Genomic DNA, 19,746 nt, shown 5'->3' with positions numbered 1-19,746 from the left:
CATAAGAAGAGAAATTATAGATAAAAAGTATCAGTGCTCATCTGCCATTGGACATAAACATTACGCAACAAGTTGGAAATCGCAACTTCAACAATGAGTGGTTTGGAAGGAATAAGTGACAGCCAGTGGCTAACTGCTAGCATTGCAAAGCAATCACTAGCCTGCTATTCAGTAGAGTGTCTGTGTGGTCCCAAATCTGGGATTAAGAGCTCTTTTCCAAGTTAAAATTATAAACATTCAACATTGGCCATGCTGTCAATGAAGCATGATTTGTGCTGCGCTCGAAACAACTTAACTCGGAACTATGAGGTCTTGAACTCCCTGAAGTCAAGTTACCTGGGAAGTCGGGAATAAACAAGCTCCGACTGGGAAAATAGGTTATGAACGGTCATGCAACTCCGAATTGTAAATCGGCCTTTTTCTAAAGCTACGAATCAAATCAAATTTATTTGTCACATACACATGGTTAGCAGATGTTAGTGCGAGTGTAGCGAAATGCTTGTGCTTCTAGTTCCGACAATGCAGTAATAACCAACAAGTAATCTAGCTAACAATTCCAAAACTACTACCTTATAGACACAAGTGTAAGGGGATAAAGAATATGTACATAAAGATATATGAATGAGTGATGGTACAGAGCGGCATAGGCAAGATACAGTAGATGGTATTGAGTGCAGTATATACATATGAGATGAGTATGTAAACAAAGTGGCATAGTTAAGTGGCTAGTGATACCTGTATTACATAAAGATGCAGTAGATGATAGAGTACAGTATATACATATACATATGAGATGAATAATGTAGGGTATGTAAACATTATATTAGGTAGCATTGTTTAGATTCCAAGAACACAGGCTGAGATGTTACTATCCTTTGTGCAAGCACTTCCAAGAGTTAATGAACAGTGAGCGTGGTGAAATTTGGGGAGCGCATCGTCAGTAGTGTACCTTTGGTTCCTAGGGTGTTTCGGCCTTTCACACTATACACCCTCCCCAAAGGCGGCCAGCGACAGGGTGATCAATCCTACGCTTGCGTCCCATTCCCAATTAGTCATAAGAGTTGCCTTGTTGTTGATAGCCAACATCCCATTTAAAGTGGTTAGTGATATATTTTACATTCATTTCCCATCAATTCCCATGATTAAAGTGGCTGGAGTTGAGTCAGTGTGTTGGCAGCAGCCACTCAATGTTAGTGGTGGCTGTTTAACAGTCTGATGGCCTTGAGATAGAAGCTGTTTTTCAGTCTCTCGGTCCCAGCTTTGATGCACCTGTACTGACCTCGCCTTCTGGATGATAGCGGGGTGAACAGGCAGTGGCTCGGGTGGTTGTTGTCCTTGATGATCTTTATGGCCTTCCTGTGACATCGGGTGGTGTAGGTGTCCTGGAGGGCAGGGAGTTTGCCCCCGGTGATGCGTTGTGCAGACCTCACTACCCTCTGGAGAGCCTTACGGTTGTGGGCGGAGCAGTTGCCGTACCAGGCGGTGATACAGCCCGACAGGATGCTCTCGATTGTGCATCTGTAGAAGTTTGTGAGTGCTTTTGGTGACAAGCCGAATTTCTTCAGCCTCCTGAGGTTGAAGAGGCGCTGCTGCGCCTTCCTCACGATGCTGTCTGTGTGAGTGGACCAATTCAGTTTGTCTGTGATGTGTATGCCGAGGAACTTAAAACTTGCTACCCTCTCCACTACTGTTCCATCGATGTGGATGGGGGGGTGTTCCCTCTGCTGTTTCCTGAAGTCCACAATCATCTCCTTAGTTTTGTTGACGTTGAGTGTGAGGTTATTTTCCTGACACCACACTCCGAGGGCCCTCACCTCCTCCCTGTAGGCCGTCTCGTCGTTGTTGGTAATCAAGCCTACCACTGTTGTGTCGTCCGCAAACTTGATGATTGAGTTGGAGGCGTGCGTGGCCACGCAGTCGTGGGTGAACAGGGAGTACAGGAGAGGGCTCAGAACGCACCCTTGTGGGGCCCCAGTGTTGAGGATCAGCGGGGTGGAAATGTTGTTGCCTACCGTCACCACCTGGGGGCGGCCCGTCAGGAAGTCCAGTACCCAGTTGCACAGGGCAGGGTCGAGACCCAGGGTCTCGAGCTTGATGACAAGCTTGGAGGGCACTATGGTGTTAAATGCTGAGCTGTAGTCGATGAACAGCATTCTCACATAGGTATTCCTCTTGTCCAGATGGGTTAGGGCAGTGTGCAGTGTGGTTGAGATTGCATCATCTGTGGACCTATTTGGGCGGTAAGCAAATTGGAGTGGGTCTAGGGTGTCAGGTAGGGTGGAGGTGATATGGTCCTTGACTAGTCTCTCAAAGCACTTCATGATGACGGAAGTGAGTGCTACGGGGCGGTAGTCGTTTAGCTCAGTTACCTTAGCTTTCTTGGGAACAGGAACAATGGTGGCCCTCTTGAAGCATGTGGGAACAACAGACTGGGATAGGGATTGATTGAATATGTCCGTAAACACACCAGCCAGCTGGTCTGCGCATGCTCTGAGGGCGCGGCTGGGGATGCCGTCTGGGCCTGCAGCCTTGCGAGGGTTGACCTGACGTCATCACGATTCAACCTTGATTTTTTCCCCGAGTTCCAAGTTGTTTTGAAAGCGCCATAAATGCAGAGAATACCAGGCTTTGATGACAAAATTTGCCCACGAAGGACTGCCGTGCCACTTTCCTGTTCAAGTGAGCACAGGACAAGGTGAGTCCAAAAATGTATTTTATGCTGCTGCATAAATTAATGTAATATGCCAGGGAGATATGTAACACTGTAGCTAAGAAACTAATACTAAATGTATGTTGTGAAGTAAGCCATTAGTAGCCCATGTGCCTCACCCTAATAATTTGGTCCCTTTCCCACTCAAATTTTGCCTACTGTTCTGATTTGGTGGTGCACATGAAGTCTATAGCCTGTTTTAGAGAAATGTAATCATTGAATATTATAAGAGCTTTCATTGTCTGCCTATATGCTCCCTTCATTTATCTTATGGTTCTGACTTGGTGTACAGGGAGGATACTGGAAGAACGACTCATGTTCTGAATTCTGTCGCTGTACATTAAGTGATAAACAAATAGTTATATTGACTATGTCCGTCCTAGCTCTTAATCGAAATGACGGATTGCCTCTTATCTGCTTGTCGTCGCCTTATGCCATAGTTTGTACACCTCAATTGTCATTAGAAACCACATTTGTTTAAGCAAGTCATCCATATCAGCAAAAAAAAATTAAGGCAGTATATGAGGCTGAAAGAACTGTTTCACTGCCAGACAAGGCTCAGCTGATAGCCAGGTGTAACATTGGTAAGATGCTGTTGTTGGGACAGCTTTATGTAGGCCCTAACAGTTTGTGGGCATCATTTGTCACCATTATAGTGCAATTAACGTATTGTTTAGTGGCTTTGCTGGCATGCACCCCCAAAAAAAAAAAAAAAATGGGGGGGTTTACCCCACCAAGATTTACATGCCAAAATCACCAATGACTCAGTCTAAATTTGAGATTTTTGGTTCCAACCGCCGTGTCTCTGTGAGACGCAGAGTAAGTGAACAGATTATCTCTGGTGGTTCCCACAATGAAGCATGGGGGAGGTGGCTTGATGGTGCTTTGCTGGTGACACTGTCAGTGATTTATTTAGAATTCAAGGTACACTTAACCAGCATGGCTACCACAGCATTCTGCAGCGATACGCCATCCCATCTGGTTTGCGCTTAGTGTGGACTATCATTTGTTATTCAACAAGACATTGATCCAAACCACACCTCCGGGCTGTAAAGGGGCTATTTGACCAAGGAGAGTGATGAAGTGCTGCATCAGAGGACCTGGCCTCCACAATCACCCGCTCTCAACCCAATTGAGATGGTTTGGGATGAGTTGGACCGCAGAGTGAAGGAAAAGCAGCCAACAAGTGCTCAGCATGTGAGAACTCCTGCAAGACTGATGGGAAAGCATTCCAGGTGAAGCTGGTTGAGAGAATGCCAAGAGTGTACAAAGCTGCCTTCAAGGCAAAGGGTGGCTACTTTGTAGAATCTCAAATATATTTTTGATTTGTTTAACACTTTTTTTGGTTACTACATAATGCCATGTGTTATTTAATAGTTTTGATGTCTTCACGATTATTATACAATGTAGAAAATAGTATAACAAAAACAAAACTTGAATGAGTAGGTGTCCAAACGTTTGACTGGTACTGTATACAAACATTTTACTGCAATGTTAGGAGTAAGTAACATAGGCAGTTTCATGCACCTGCTATAACATCTGCTAAACTGTGTATGGACCAATAAACTTTGATTGGATGACTAAGTCAATTCAAACATGGATAGCATTGGCTGTGACACCCTATCCTGAGCAAATTATTCATTTCTGAACCAACAATGAAATCAGACAATTAGGCCTACATAACTCATCTGTGCAGACTGAGGTTCATTTAACAAATTAATTTCAATGAATTGACTTAAAATCACCAAGATCACCAAGATGAGACATACAAGAGCAGAGCATCATGATAAGTCTGTACCCATAAACATTGTGATAATCGATAGTTACAATGGCAGTAAGGAATCACTAGTCATTTAAGCATGTCTTGGCACGTGTATGCATATGCATGTGCGCTCCAACTTGCTTTCTCTACATTTAGCCAAGATTTAGAAAATGTGTAGAACGTACCAAAAATGTAGGCAAATGTAGTGGAAACTCACGGTAAACAGTCCTCAAAAACGATTAAATTAAAAAGTTATAGGACTTTTGTCCCCCACGACGAATCACGAAACCGTGAAAGTTGCAGAGTGAGATGAAAAGGCCACCCCTTAGTAGCATTGATTAGGACCTGCTGCTGTTGTGTTGGTAGTTGGTAGCCCATTTGCTGCGGTGGCGGTTGGACAATAGCCGCTGGGTAGTTAAAATATGCAAATTCAATGCACTGTCACTACATTGGAATGTCTGTGGCTAGTGTTTCACGAGGCAATTAGTTTGACAGTGGCCTTGTCCAAATACTTATACTTGCGTTTTAAATACTATGCGATAAAATAACGTTTTATAGTATGTGAAAATGTATACTTTCAATTCCAGGATTTCATACACATTTCGGATTTTCATCTAGTAGGATTTTGCAGCGCACTATTGAAGAAGATACTTATCTTTCCAGACCCACGTGTATGACAATAGCTGAAGGGACAAACTGTACCAAAATGAACGATTGGTGGGAAACAACGGAATTGTGCATTAGATTATGCATTCTCAGTGGGATGAGCCTAGCATGCTGATATTTGTTGCTTTACTACAGTCGTTTTTACTAAACAGTACGTTGTAAGTAGTATGCAGGCAATCTAGCATTGGGAATCTGTATATTGGTTAGACCCCCTGAGTTGTGCCTCATTCTGGTGTGTGGTGAAGGAAAATAACTCTACCACTATAGAGCTCCACTGTGGTGGTATCGTAATACCCATAAAACCTTCTGGTCAAACAAAGAAATGATTTCAATCGTTTTTTCCATCACTCATTTCTTAACATAAGGGCTGTGTTTCTTGTCAGTTTACCCCCCTGTGATGTTTTGATAACCATGCAAATCTCAGTCAGGCAAGGTGACTTTTATCAATATATTCAGATCTATTTACTCTCAGAATTGAAAATACTAATTCACATCAAAATAGACCTCATGCAGGTATTGTGTAAATGTAAAACTTGCTCAAGACAGTTCACAAAATGTACTATTTAAATAAATGTATGTAATTAATGAATTGCTAAATTTAACTAACAATAGATAATTATCCAGAGATTCTTACCTTTGCCTCAATTCCGCAGTCTCGTCCAGACATCATGGCATTTGTAGTTCTTTATGATAGCCACATTAGCAGCTAATTAACATTTCATTTTTGGGGGGTAAATACAGGTGACTATATTGATTAAAAATCTCCTTGTCCTAGAGAAGTGTACACGGTTATCAAAGCGTCATGCCAGGGTAAACCTACACGAAACACAGCCGATATTTTAAGTGTTTGTTAAATCCCCTATACTATGCAAATTTGCCCATTAAGGACCGCCGCGCCGCCTTCCTGTTTAAGTGAGCACAAGGTGAGTCCAAAAATGGATGGTAAGCTGCTGCATAAATGATGTAATATGCCAGGGAGATATGTATACTGTAGCTCTGTCTTGCTTCCAGACAAACTAAACAACTTTTTTGCTCGCTTCGAAGACAATACAGTGCCACCGACACAGCCCGCTACCAAAACCTGCGGCTCTTCTTCACCTCAGCCAATGTGAGTAAAACATTTTAACCCTCGCAAGGCTGCCGGCCCAAACGGCATCCCTAGCCGCGTCCTCAGAGCATGCACAGACCAGCTGGCTGGTGTGTTTATGGACATATTCAATCAATCCCTATCCCAGTCTGCTGTTCCCACATGCTTCAAGAGGGCCACCATTGTTCCTGTTCCCAAGAAAGCTAAGGTAACTGAGCTAAACGACTATCGCCCCGTAGCACTCACTTCCGTCATCATGAGGTGCTTTGAGAGACTAGTCAAGGATCATATCACCTCCACCCTACCTGACACCCTAGACCCACTCCAATTTGCTTACCGCCCCAATAGGTCCACAGACGACGCAATCGCAATCACACTGCACACTGCCTTAACCCATCTGGACAAGAGGAACACCTATGTAAGAATGCTGTTCATCAACTACAGCTCAGCATTTAACACCATAGTACCCTCCAAACTCATCATTAAGCTCGAGACCCATGGGTCTCAACCCCGCCCTGTGCAACTGGGTCCTGGACTTTCTGACGGGACGCCCCAGGTGATGAGGGTAGGAAACATCTCCACCCCGCTGATCCTCAACACTGGGGCCCCACAAGGGTGTGTTCTCAGCCCTCTCCTGTACTCCCTGTTCACCCATGACTGCGTGTCCATGCACGCCTCCAACTCAATAATCAAGTTTGCAGACGACACTACAGTGGTAGGCTTGATTACCAACAACGACGAGATGGCCTACAGGGAGGAGGTGAGGGCCCTCGGAGTGTGGTGTCAGGAAAATAACCTTGCACTCAACGTCAACAAAACAAAGGAGATAATCGTGGACTTCACGAAACAGCAGAGGGAGCACCCCCCTATCCACATCGATGGGACAGTAGTGAAGAAGGTGGAAAGTTTTAAGTTCCTCGATGTACACATCACGGACAAACTGAATTGGTCCACCCACACAGACAGCGTGGTGAAGAAGGCGCAACAGCGCCTCTTCAACCTCAGGAGGCTGAAGAAATTCGGCTCGTCACCAAAAACACTCACAAACTTTTACAGATGCACAATCGAGAGCATCCTGTCGGGCTATATCACCACCTGGTACGGCAACTGCTCCGCCCACAACCGTAAGGCTCTCCAGAGGGTAGTGAGGTCTGCACAACACATCACCGGGGGCAAACTACCTGCCCTCCAGGAAACCTACACCACCTGATGTCACAGGAAGGCCAAAAAGATCATCAAGGACAACCACCACCTGAGCCACTGCCTGTTCACCCCGCTACCATCCAGAAGGCGAGGTCAGTACAGGTGCATCAAAGCTGGGACCGCCAACACGAACATTGAGTGGTTGCTGCCAACATACTGACTCAAATCTCTAGCCACTTTAATAATTAAAAATGGGATGTAATAAATGTATCACTAGTCACTTTAAACAATGCCACTTTATATAATGTTTACATACCCTACAATACTCATCTCATATGTATATACTGTACTCTTTACCATCTACTGCATCTTGCCTATGCCGTTCGGCCATCGCTCATCCATATATTTATATGTACATATTCTTATTTGTTCCTTTACACTTGTGTGTAATAGGTAGTTGTCATGAAATTGTTAGATAACTTGTGAGATATTACTGCATAGTTGGAACTATAAGCACAAGCATTTCACTACACTCACATTAACATCTGCTAACCATGTGTATGTGACCAATAAAATTTGATTTGATTTGAAGAATGTAATGCTAAGTGTATGTTGTGAAGTAAGGTGCTAGTAGCCCATGTGCCTCACCCTAATAATATTGTTCATTTTCCCCTCTTAATTTAGCCTCTGTTCTGATTTGGTGGTGCACATGTAGCCTATAGCCTGTTTTAGAGAAATGTAATCATCGAATATTGTTTGAGATTTCATTGTCTGCTTATATGCCCCCTTTATTTATCCTACGGTTCCGACTTGGTGTACAGGGAGTATACTGGAAGAACGTCCCATGTTCTGAATTCAGTCGCTGTACATTTTCAAAAGAGCTGAACAAATCCAACAAATCCGTCCAAGCTTGCTCATTAATATCTTAATCGAAATGACGGATTGCCTCTTACCACTTGTCATCCCTTTATGCCATAGTTTGTACATCTCAATTGTCATTAGAACACATTTGTTTAAGCAAGTCAGCCATATCAGCTATGTTTTTTAAAAAGGCAGTAAATGAGGCTGAATGAACTGTTTCGCTGCCAGACAAGGCTTCGCTGATAGCCATGTGTAGCAGTGGTAAGGTGTTGGTCACACCTATATTGTTCAAGCCACACCTCACCACACCCACCAAATTGGAGCAAATGTACTGCTACGGCAGTTGAAGTACAGTGCGTGCTGTTTTGAGGAAATGTGTCATTCAGTCAGGGCCACAACATTGGTTTTAGAAGTTGGGGGGACATATAATTTATTTTTTATGTTTTAGATCAGCTTACTTGGACACAATATAGCTAGGTCACCCCGTCCTGCCCCTATGGGTCCACAGCCCTGTAGCGCCCCAACCCAACACACCCCACTCAGCTTTAGGATCTTATTGGTTTCAGGTGTGTTAGGCCAAGGCCAGAGTGATCAGAAGAATAGCGCAGGAGGGGATTGCTGCCGTTTTACGGGCTCCTAACCAACTGTGCTATTTTATGTGTTTTTCGCATTGTTTTGTAACTCATTTTGTACATATTGTTGCTGCTACCGTCTCTTATGACTGAAAAGAGCTTCTGGATAGCAGAACAGCGGTTACTCACCTCGCACTGGACAAAGATTTTTCTTTAATGAGCCCGACGCGAAGGATATACTGCTTCTCCGAGACCAGTCCCAAATCCCTGTCGTTCGCGTGAAGAAAAGACGGAAATACAGGGGGCGGAGATCAGGGTGCCTTGTGAGAATTTGTCGGCAAGTGGGTAACCCGCCACTACCATCTGTTCTATTGGCCAACTTGCAATCACTGGAAAATAAACTGAATGATATCCACTCTAGACTATCCTTCCAACGGGACATTAAAAACTGTATATCTTATGTTTCACGAGTTGTGGCTGAATGACGACACAGATAATATACAGTTGGCCGGGTTTTCCGTGCATCGGCAAGACAGAACAGCTACGTCTGGTTAGACGAGTGGTGGTGGTGTCTTTTTGTCAATAACAGCTGGTGCGCAATGTCTAATATTAAATAGGTCTCAAGGTAGTGCTCGCCAGAAGCAGAGTACCTCAAGATGAACTGTAGACCACACTATATACCAAGAGAGTTTTCATCTATTTTTCATAGCCGTCTATTTACCACCACAAACAGATGCTGGTACTAAGACTACACTCAATGAGCTGTATAAGGCCATAAGCAAACAAGAAAATACTCATCCAGAAGTGGCACTCCTAGTGGCCGGGGACTTTAATGCAGGCAAACTTAAATCTGTTTGACCTCATTTCTACCAGCATATCACATGTGCAACCAAAGTGAAAAAAACTCTAGACAACCTTTACACCACACACATATAAAGCTTTCCCTCACCCTCCATTTGGCAATTCTGACCATAATTCTGTCCTCCTGATTCCTACTTTGAAGCAAAAACTAAAGCAGGAAGTACCAGTGACTCACTCAATATGGACGTGATCAGATGACGCGGATGCTACGCGACAGGACTGATTTGCTAGCATAGACTGGAATATATTCCGGGATTCATCAAGTGAAGTTGTGGAGTATACCACCTCAGTCACCAGCTTCATCAATAAGTGCATCGACGACGTCGCCCCAACAGTGACCATACGTACATATCCTAACTAGAAGCCATGGATTACAGGCAACATCCGCCCCGAGCTAAAGGCTAGAGCTGCTGCTTTCAAGGAGCGGGACACTAATCTGGACGCTGATAAGAAATCCTGCTATGCCCTCAGATGAACCATTAAACAGGCAAAGCGTCAGTACAGGACTAAGATTGAATCCTACTGCACATCGTCGGATGTTGCAGGGCTTGCAAACTATTACAGACTACAAAGGGAAACCCAGCTGTGAGCTGCCCATCTGAGCCTTCTCAGATGGGCTAAATGCCTTTTATGCTTGCTTCAAGATAAACAACACTGAAGCATGTATGAGAGCACCACCTGTTCCGGATGACTGTGTGATCACGCTCTCCGTAGCCAATGTGAGCAAGACCTTTAAACAGGTCAACATTCACAAAGCTGTGGGGACAGACGGATTTCCAGGACGTGTACTCCGAGCATGTGTGGACCAACTGGCAAGTGTCTACACTGACATTTTCAAACTCTCCCTGATCCAGTCTGTAATACTTGCATGTTTCAAGCAGACCACCATAGTCCCTGTGCCCAAGGAAGCAAAGGTCATCAGTCAACTAAAGAGTAGGTCGTTTCTGTTTTGCTACCTTTACAACTCGGTGAAAGAGTGCAACACGTACACACTGAACCATGCTCAACTCTCCCATGCTGGTCCAGCCAGCCATCCAGAAGCTTTGCCTTCACACAGCCTGTCTGTCACGCCCTGGTCAAAGTATTTTGTGTTTATCTTTATGTATTTGGTCAGGCCAGGGTGTGGCATGGGGTTTTTGTAATTGTGGTGTGTTTGTCTTGGGGTTTTGGTGGTGGTATTGGGATTGTAGCTTAGTGGGTTGTCTAGCAAAGTCTATGGCTGTCTGGAGTGGTTCTCAATCAGAGGCAGGTGCTTATCGTTGTCTCTGATTGGGAACCATATTTAGGCAGCCATATTCTTTGAGTTTGTCGTGGGTGATTGTCCTTAGTGTCTTACTTGTACTCTCTGTTAGTTTGCACTAGATAGGCTGTTTTTCGGTTTTCATTACGTTTATTGTTTTGTAGTGTTTAGTGTTTAGTCGTGTTTACGTTTGTTGAAATAAACATGGATCGCAATCGACACGCTGCAGTTTGGTCCGACCCTTCATCACCACTAGAAAACCGTTACAGAATCACCCACCACCAACGGACCAAGCGGCGTGTCAACAGGCAGGAGCAGCCGAAAGAGGAGAGGCAACAAAGGCAGCAACAGCGGCGCAATGAGGATTGGACATGGGACGATATATTGGATGGCAAGGGTTGCTACACATGGGAGGAGATCCTGGCGGGAAGGGATCTGCCTTCCATGGGAACAGGTGGAGGCACTTGCAGAGGCAGCTGGAAAATAAGCTGGCGATATCGAGGGAACACGGTTGGCAAGAAAGCCCTAGTCAGCCCCAAAAATTTCTTGGGGGGCTTAAAACTGTATAGCTATGCCAGGTAGGAGACCTGCGCAAACTCCTGTGCTTGGGGCTGAGAGACCGGGCAGGCACCGTGTTATGCTGTGGAGCGCACGGTGTCTCCAGTGCGGGTGCACAGCCCGGTTCGATATATTCCAGCTCCTCGTATCGGCCGGGCTAGAGTGGGCATCGAGCCAGGTAAGGTTGGGCAGGCTCGGTGCTCAAGAGCTCCAGTGCGCCTGCACGGTCCGGTCTATCCAGTACCACCTCCACACCCCAGCCCTCCGGTAGCAGCTCCCCGCACCAGGCTTCCTGTGCGTGTCCTCGGTCCAGTACCACCAGTACCAGCACCACGCATCAGGCCTACAGTGCGCCTCGCTTCTCCAGCGCTGTCGGAGCCTTTTCCTCTCCTGCGCTTCGGAGTCTCCCGCCTATCTAGCGCTGTTAGAGCTTTCCTCATCTCCAGCGCTGCCGGAGTCTCCCGCCTGTTCAGTGCAGCCAGAGCCTTCCTCCGACACAGCGCTGCAGGAGTCTCCCGCTTGTTCAGCGCAGCCAGAGCTGCCAGTCTGCATGAAGCAGCCAGAGCTGTCAGTCTGCATGGAGCAGTCAGAGCTGTCAGTCTGCATGGAGCAGCCAGAACTGTCAGTCTACATGAAGCAGCCCGAGCTGCCAGTCTGCATGAAGCAGCCAGTCTACATGGAGCAGCCAGAGCTGTCAGTCCGCATGGAGCAGCCAGAGCTGTCAGTCTACATGAAGCAGCCCGAGCTGCCAGTCTGCATGAAGCAGCCAGTCTGCATGGAGCAGCCAGAGATGCCAGTCTGCATGGAGCTGCCAGTCTGCATGAAGCAGCCAGAGCTGTCAGTCTGCATGGAGCAGCCAGAGCTGCCAGTCTGCATGGAGCTGCCAGTCTGCAAGGAGCAGCCAGAGCTGTCAGTCTACATGAAGCAGCCAGTGCTGTCAGTCTGCAAGGAGCCGTCAGTCTGCAAGGAGCTGTCAGTCTGCAAGGAGATGTCAGTCTGCAAGGAGATGTCAGTCTGCAAGGAGCTGTCAGTCTGCAAGGAGCCGCCAGTCTGCCCAGCGCCGCCAGTGCCGCCAGTCTGCCCAGCATCGCCAGTCTGCCCAGCGCCGCCAGTCTGCCCAGCGTCGCCAGTCTGCCCAGCGCCGCCAGTCTGCCCAGCGTCGCCAGTCTGCCCAGCGCCGCCAGTCTGCCCAGCGCCGCCAGTCTGCCCAGCGCCGCCAGTCTGCCCAGCGTCGCCAGTCTGTCAGGATCAGTTAGATCCGCCAGTCAGCCAGGATTCGCCAGTCTGCCAGGATCCACCAGTCAGCCAGGATCCACCAGTCTTCCAGGATCCGCCAGAAGTGCCAGTCAGCCAGGATCCGCCAGTAGTGCCAGTCGGCCAGGATCTGCCAGTCGGCCAGGATCCGCCAGTCAGCCAGACTCTTCCAGATCTGCCAGTCAACCAGACTCTTCCAGATCTGCCAGGCAGACTCTTCCAGATCTGCCAGTCAGCCAGGATCTTCCAGATCTGCCAGTCAGCCAGGATCTTCCAGATCTGCCAGTCAGCCAGGATCTGCCAGTCAGCCAGGATCTGCCAGTCAGCCAGGATCTGCTGAAACCACCAGCCAGCCAGGAGCTGGTAGATCTATCTACCTGCCTGAGCTTCCTCTCACTCTGAGCTTCCTCTCACTCCTGAGCTTCCTCTCACTCCTGAGCTTCCTCTCACTCCTGAGCTTCCTCTCACTCCTGGCTTTCTCTCAAGCTTTCTCTCACTCCCGAGCTTCCCCTCAGTCCAGCTGCCTCAGTCCCGAGCTGTCCTTCAGTCCCGATCTGCTCCTCAGTCCAGTGGGGTTCTGGGTGAGGACTACTAGGCCATGGTCGGCGGCGGGTGGACTATCCAGGGACGAAGGAGAGGGGACTAAGACATTAAATGAGTGGGGTCAACGCCGGAGCCGCCACCATGGACAGACGCCCACCCGGACCCTCCCTATTGTTTTGAGGTGCGTTCGAGTCCGCACCTTAGGGGGGTTCTGTCACGCCCTGGTCAAAGTATTTTGTGTTTATCTTTATGTATTTGGTCAGGCCAGGGTGTGGCATGGGGTTTTTGTAATTGTGGTGTGTTTGTCTTGGGGTTTTGGTGGTGGTATTGGGATTGTAGCTTAGTGGGTTGTCTAGCAAAGTCTATGGCTGTCTGGAGTGGTTCTCAATCAGAGGCAGGTGCTTATCGTTGTCTCTGATTGGGAACCATATTTAGGCAGCCATATTCTTTGAGTTTGTCGTGGGTGATTGTCCTTAGTGTCTTACTTGTACTCTCTGTTAGTTTGCACTAGATAGGCTGTTTTTCGGTTTTCATTACGTTTATTGTTTTGTAGTGTTTAGTGTTTAGTCGTGTTTACGTTTGTTTAAATAAACATGGATCGCAATCGACACGCTGCAGTTTGGTCCGACCCTTCATCACCACTAGAAAACCGTTACACTGTCAGCACGCTCTGTGGTGTCCTAAAGCACCCCGGAGCCACGCTTTGTATCACATTCCAATGTTAAAACTGGGGGCGACCAAAATTAAATTTCAGTGAAAGTTGCGCCCCTGCATTCAGTACAAACTACCACTCAATGTAGAAAATGTAATATCTAACTGAACGCACCTCTGGCGTGTGTGTCTGTGTGTGTGTGTGTGTGTGTGTGTGCGTGTGCGTGTGTGTGTGTGTGTGGATGGATGGAGAAGACTGGGAGAGAGGGAGTCATATTTCATCTAACCACTTCCCAAAATATTGCTAGTTGTCAGCTGCACTTATGTTAACCTGGAAAAGGTGAGATTGTTTTCAATTATCCTCCTCTGAAAGGAACTTGTATGCCATCCAGGAGAAATGTGCAGCGCAAGCCCTCAACTCCCAATCAAATTGGCACATTAAATTCAACTGATTTACCATAAATATTTTTATTTCAGTTCACCAATTAAACCAGATTCTTCACAATTGACTGTAAAACTGCAGCATGAATCAGATACACATGTATAAAAGACTTGATGGGGCTTTCATAATTCATGTCCACAAGTTATTTTGCAACATGAGTGTAAGGCAATATCATGACAGATAATTTACCACAAAGGAGATCTCTGCAAAAGACACGACACTGCTATTGTTCACCTTTTTAGGTACCAGTCTTTACGATATCTGCACAAACAGTTCAGTAGTTCTTTTAAAGATAATTGCTTAACTTTTATTAAGTTTAAAACAAGATGAATATGCTATTTAAGCCTACCTATTTTGTTAACACATACCACTTCAGTAATAGCATTTTAATTGCAATTACACAGTGGGGACTGTTTCAATTATTCCGCTTGTGTAATAACATAAACCGCTATGCAATTGCAAAGCTATAACTACATTATTATGCATTAACAATGTTACCAAAGTAATTAGTGTTACTACACAGGCATAAGCAAATGAATGTTACCCATATGTTTAAATCGTTTAGAAAAAAATCTATGCATGAGGAGTTTGTTGAACCAATGATGTGTATAAACCCTGGATGACTGACAGGGGCGCTGTGTTGAAGCCACAGCGCAGCCATCTTGGCACTCCTCAATTGTAAAAAATATTTTGGAAGCTATAGAAATGCATTTATTAATGTCTACATTAGTTTCTGACATGTTTATTATATTAAAGACACCTTAATGCATACTTTTACATTATATTATGTGAGCTAAACCTAAAAATGTTCCTTAATTATTTTTTTCTACTAATGTTACTGTCCCCACTATATCAAAACAATACTTAAATACATGTAATTTTGTCCTTGAAACATTTAATTGAAATACTGTAGAATTCCAGAAATTCCAATAGGGGACTGCTCTACTAGAGAGTGCCAATATGGCTGACTGCTGGCTTCAAAGCCTCTCCATGGCAACTACACAACAGCATCTGCAACGAGGGTTTATTTATGTCATTGGTCTGAACAAATGGTTTATATACACTAGCTGACAGATGGGGGGCTGTTTTGAAGCCACGCGCCTCCATCCAGGCACACCCCCACCGTTTAAATATTTAGGAAGATATAGAAATGCATGTATTACTATCTACTGTAACGGTCTGAGTGTAGTGGGTGAGGAGTCAGGCGCAGGAAGCAGAGAGTTCAGGGGAGTGCTATTTTAATGCACTGAGAAACGCTGAACATAAGCCAACCCTCACAAAAACACAGGGCGTACTGAACAAACAAATGCCCCTAACAGGGGGACTTAAACTGTCCAGGGAAAACCCACAAAATGGGAAAACACAAAACCCATAGACGTGCACACAAGTACACCAAACAGACGATCACAATAATTAATCCCGCACAAGGAACCCTGCGGGCCGGCTGACTAATAAAGCCTACTACCTAACTCAAAACAGGTCCACACAATCAACACATAAGGAGGGGGAGGAAATAATCAGTAGCAGCTAGTAGGCCGGCGACGACGACCGCCGAGCGCCACCCGAACGGGAAGGGGAGTGTCCTTCGGTCGGAGTCTACATTTGTTTTTGACACTTTTATTCTATTACAGACACATAATGCATACTTTTAAATTTAAAGATGTAAAATAAAAAATATATAAAAACATTTTCCTGACAGTATAATTTATTTATAGTACTGATGTTACTGTCCCCGCTACAACAAACAAATACTTAAAGTAACAGATTTCAGATTCCAGATTTCTAAGAAATATGACCTATAATTACTAATAATATGAATGAAGTAGTTTCCCTTCAATATGAGAGAAATAATTTTCCCTCCAAAAAATTGTTATAAGTATGTTAAAAAGCATATTTTCTGTGGGCGTATACTGGTCATTAAAAATATTCATGCAAGTAGTGTTTGGCTAGCTCATCCTTCCTCTAGACTGCTGATTGGCCAGCTCATCCTCCTCAGGGAGATTACATCAGTGGCAAATTTAGGATGTAAATCTTGGTAGGGCCAACCCCCCTCCAAATATGGGGATGCATGCCAGCAAAGCCACTACACAACACAACACTAAACAATACATGAATTGCACTATAACGGTGAAAAACGGTGCCCACAAACTTTTAGGGCCTACATAAAGCTGTCCCAACAAAAGCATCTTACCAATGCTACACCTGGCTATAAGTGGAGCCTTGTCTGGCAGTGAAACAGTTCTTTCAGCCTCATTTACTGCCTTTTTAAAAAACTGAATTGGCTGAATTGCTTAAGCAAATGTGGTTTCTACTGACAATTGAGATGTACAAACAATGGCATAAAGGGATGACAAGAGGATAAGAGGCAATCTGTCATTTCGATTAAGAGCTTGGACGGACTCAGGCAATACAACTATTTGTTCAGCTCTTTTGAAAATGTACAGCGACTGAATTCAGAACATGAGCCGTTCTTCCAGTATTCTCCCTGTACACCATGTCAGAACCGTAGGATAAAGGAGGCATATAAGCAGACAATGAAAGCTCTTATAATATTTGATGATTATATTTCTCTAAAACAGGCTATAGGCTACATGTGCACCACCAATTCAGAACAGTAGGCAAAATTTATTAAGAGGGGAAAGGGACCAAATTATTAGGGTGAGGCACATGGGCTTCGATCAGCTTGCTTCACAACATACACTTAGCATTACTTTCTTAGCTACAGTATACAGTGGGGCAAAAAAGTATTTAGTCAGCCACCAATTGTGCAAGTTCTCCCACTTAAAAAGATGAGAGAGGCCTGTAATTTTCATCACAGGTACACTTCAACTATGACAGACAAAATGAGAAAAACAAATCCAGAAAATCACATTGTAGGATTTTTTATGAATTTATTTGCAAATTATGGTGGAAAATAAGTATTTGGTCACCTACAAGCAAGCAAGATTTCTGGCTCTCACAGACCTGTAACTTCTTCTTTAAGAGGCTCCTCTGTCCTCCACTCGTTACCTGTATTAATGGCACCTGTTTGAACTTATCATTATAAAAGACACCTGTCCACAACCTCAAACAGTCACACTCCAAACTCCACTATGGCCAAGACCAAAGAGCTGTCAAAGGACACCAGAAACAAAATTGTAGACCTGCACCAGGCTGGGAAGACTGAATCTGCAATAGGTAAGCAGCTTGGTTTAAAGAAATCAACTGTGGGAGCAATTATTAGGAAATGGAAGACATACAAGACCACTGATAATCTCCCTCGATCTGGGGCTCCATGCAAGATCTCACTCCGTGGGATCAAAATGATCACAAGAACGGTGAGCAAAAATCCCAGAACCACACGGGGGGACCTAGTGAATGACCTGCAGAGAGTTGGGACCAAAGTAACAAAGCTTACCATCAGTAACACACTACGCCGCCAGGGACTCAAATCCTGCAGTGCCAGACGTGTCCCCCTGCTTAAGCCAGTACATGTCCACGCCCGTCTGAAGTTTGCTAGAGAGCATTTGGATGATCCAGAAGAAGATTGAGAGAATGTCATATGGTCAGATGAAACCAAAATATAACTTTTTGGTAAAAACTCAACTCGTCGTGTTTGGCGGACAAAGAATGCTGAGTTGCATCCAAAGAACACCATACCTACTGTGAAGCATGGGGGTGGAAACATCATGCTTTGGGCCTGTTTTTCTGCAAAGGGACCAGGACGACTGATCCATGTAAAGAAAGAATGGGGCCATGTATCATGAGATTTTGAGTGAAAACCTCCTTCCATCTTTAAGGGCATTGAAGATGAAACGTGGCTGGGTCTTTCAGCATGACAATGATCCAAAACACACCGCCCGGGCAACGAAGGAGTGGCTTCGTAAGAAGCATTTCAAGGTCCTGGAGTGGCTTAGCTAGTCTCCAGATCTCAACCCCATAAAACATCTTTGGAGGGAGTTGAAAGTCCGTGTTGCCCAGCAACAGCCCCAAAATATCACTGCTCTAGAGGAGATCTGCATGGAGGAATGGGCCAAAATACCAGCAGCAGTGTATGAAAACATTGTGAAGACTTACAGAAAACGTTTGACCTCTGTCATTGCCAACAAAGGGTATATAACAAAGTATTGAGATAAACTTTTGTTATTGACCAAATACTTATTTTCCACCATAATTTGCAAATAAATTCATTAAAATTGAAGTGTACCTATGATGACAATTACAGGTCTCTTTCATCTTTTTAAGTGGGAGAACTTGCACAATTGGTGGCTGACTAAATACTTTTTTGCCCCACTGTACATATCTCCCTGGCATATTACATAATTTTTGCAGCAGCATACAATACATGTTTGGACTCACCTTGTTGTGCTGTGCTCACTTGAACAGGTAAAGTGGCAAGGCGGTCGTTCGTGGGCAAATTTTGTCATCAAACTTTGTCCACAAAGTCTGGTGTTCTCTGGATTTATGGTGGGAACTCTGAAAAAAACAAGGTCGAATCATGATGATGTCAGCTCTAGAAAGAGGCCTGAGTTCCTGACTCACAATTCCGAGTTGGATGACCGTTCAAAACTTATTTTCCCAGTCTGAGCTAGTTTTTTCCTGAGTTCCCAGTTGTCTTGAACTCACTGAAGTCAGATTTCCCAATTCTGAGTTAACAGTTGTTTTGAGCACAGCAGAAATCATACTGGATTGACAGCATGGCCAATGTGGAATGTTTATAATTTTAAGCTTGGAAAAGAGACCCAGAAACCGAGAATTGGGACCATACAATTGCAAATTCAACAATGACTGGTTTGGAAGGAATCAGTGGCTAACTGCAAGCATTGCAAAGCAATCACTAGCCTGCTATTCAGTGAATAGTAACTGCAATCCAGAGTTTATATACATCATTAGTCTGAACACATTGCATGATTTTAAAGTTCCTTCTGCCCTCTGCTGGCTACACATTTTATACATGGGTTACACAGAAAATAATCTATACTGTATCAAATTATCTGTCCCATCTACAATACAACAATACACAAGCATTGTTGTTCAATGAAGGGTCAAGGGAGAACCAAGGAAAGGTCATGGCAAAAAAAAAAGTCCAAAACCTCAAACGCAGGGTAACATGACAATGGTTCCCCTTAGAGGTACTACTCTGAAAGGCTCTGACTCAGTGTTTTGTGAAAAGCTATAGTGTCGTCTTGTTTCTACCATTGTTCATAATTGAGTACTTTGTTTAGCCAGGTTGGAACAACTGTGTGCAAATTTGGCGTAAACATCATTCTGTCCGATCTGTTAAATCACAACAGGAATTGCAGCCATGCTCATGTATGATCAAATGGAAAACGGAAAACGTCCTTAGTTCAAGAGATCACGACACATAGGTGAAATGTATATGTAATTTATTTTAGAATTTAAAAAATGACATCCGG

The 19,746-nt window shown here is 44.8% G+C and overlaps 1 protein-coding gene across 2 annotated transcripts in view; it reads right to left on the bottom strand.

Moving 5' to 3' along the window:
* Positions 1-4,951, bottom strand: part of LOC112224760 (1-phosphatidylinositol 4,5-bisphosphate phosphodiesterase epsilon-1-like) — an 86,440-nt gene extending 81,489 nt beyond the window's left edge. The window contains exon 1 of one of the 2 annotated variants that reach the window (XM_042305956.1): positions 4,658-4,951. The gene's annotated coding sequence lies outside the window, so the exon portion shown is untranslated. The remainder of the gene's footprint in view (positions 1-4,657) is intronic. The other variant, XM_042305957.1, reaches the window with a different exon arrangement.
* Positions 4,952-19,746: the final 14,795 nt, after the last annotated feature.

The sequence above is a fragment of the Oncorhynchus tshawytscha genome, linkage group LG25 (genome assembly GCF_018296145.1).
Source record: "Oncorhynchus tshawytscha isolate Ot180627B linkage group LG25, Otsh_v2.0, whole genome shotgun sequence".
NCBI classification, from domain to species: domain Eukaryota; kingdom Metazoa; phylum Chordata; class Actinopteri; order Salmoniformes; family Salmonidae; genus Oncorhynchus; species Oncorhynchus tshawytscha.
The sequence above is the reverse complement of the archived record's forward strand: the minus strand, read 5'-3'. Positions and strand labels throughout refer to the sequence as shown.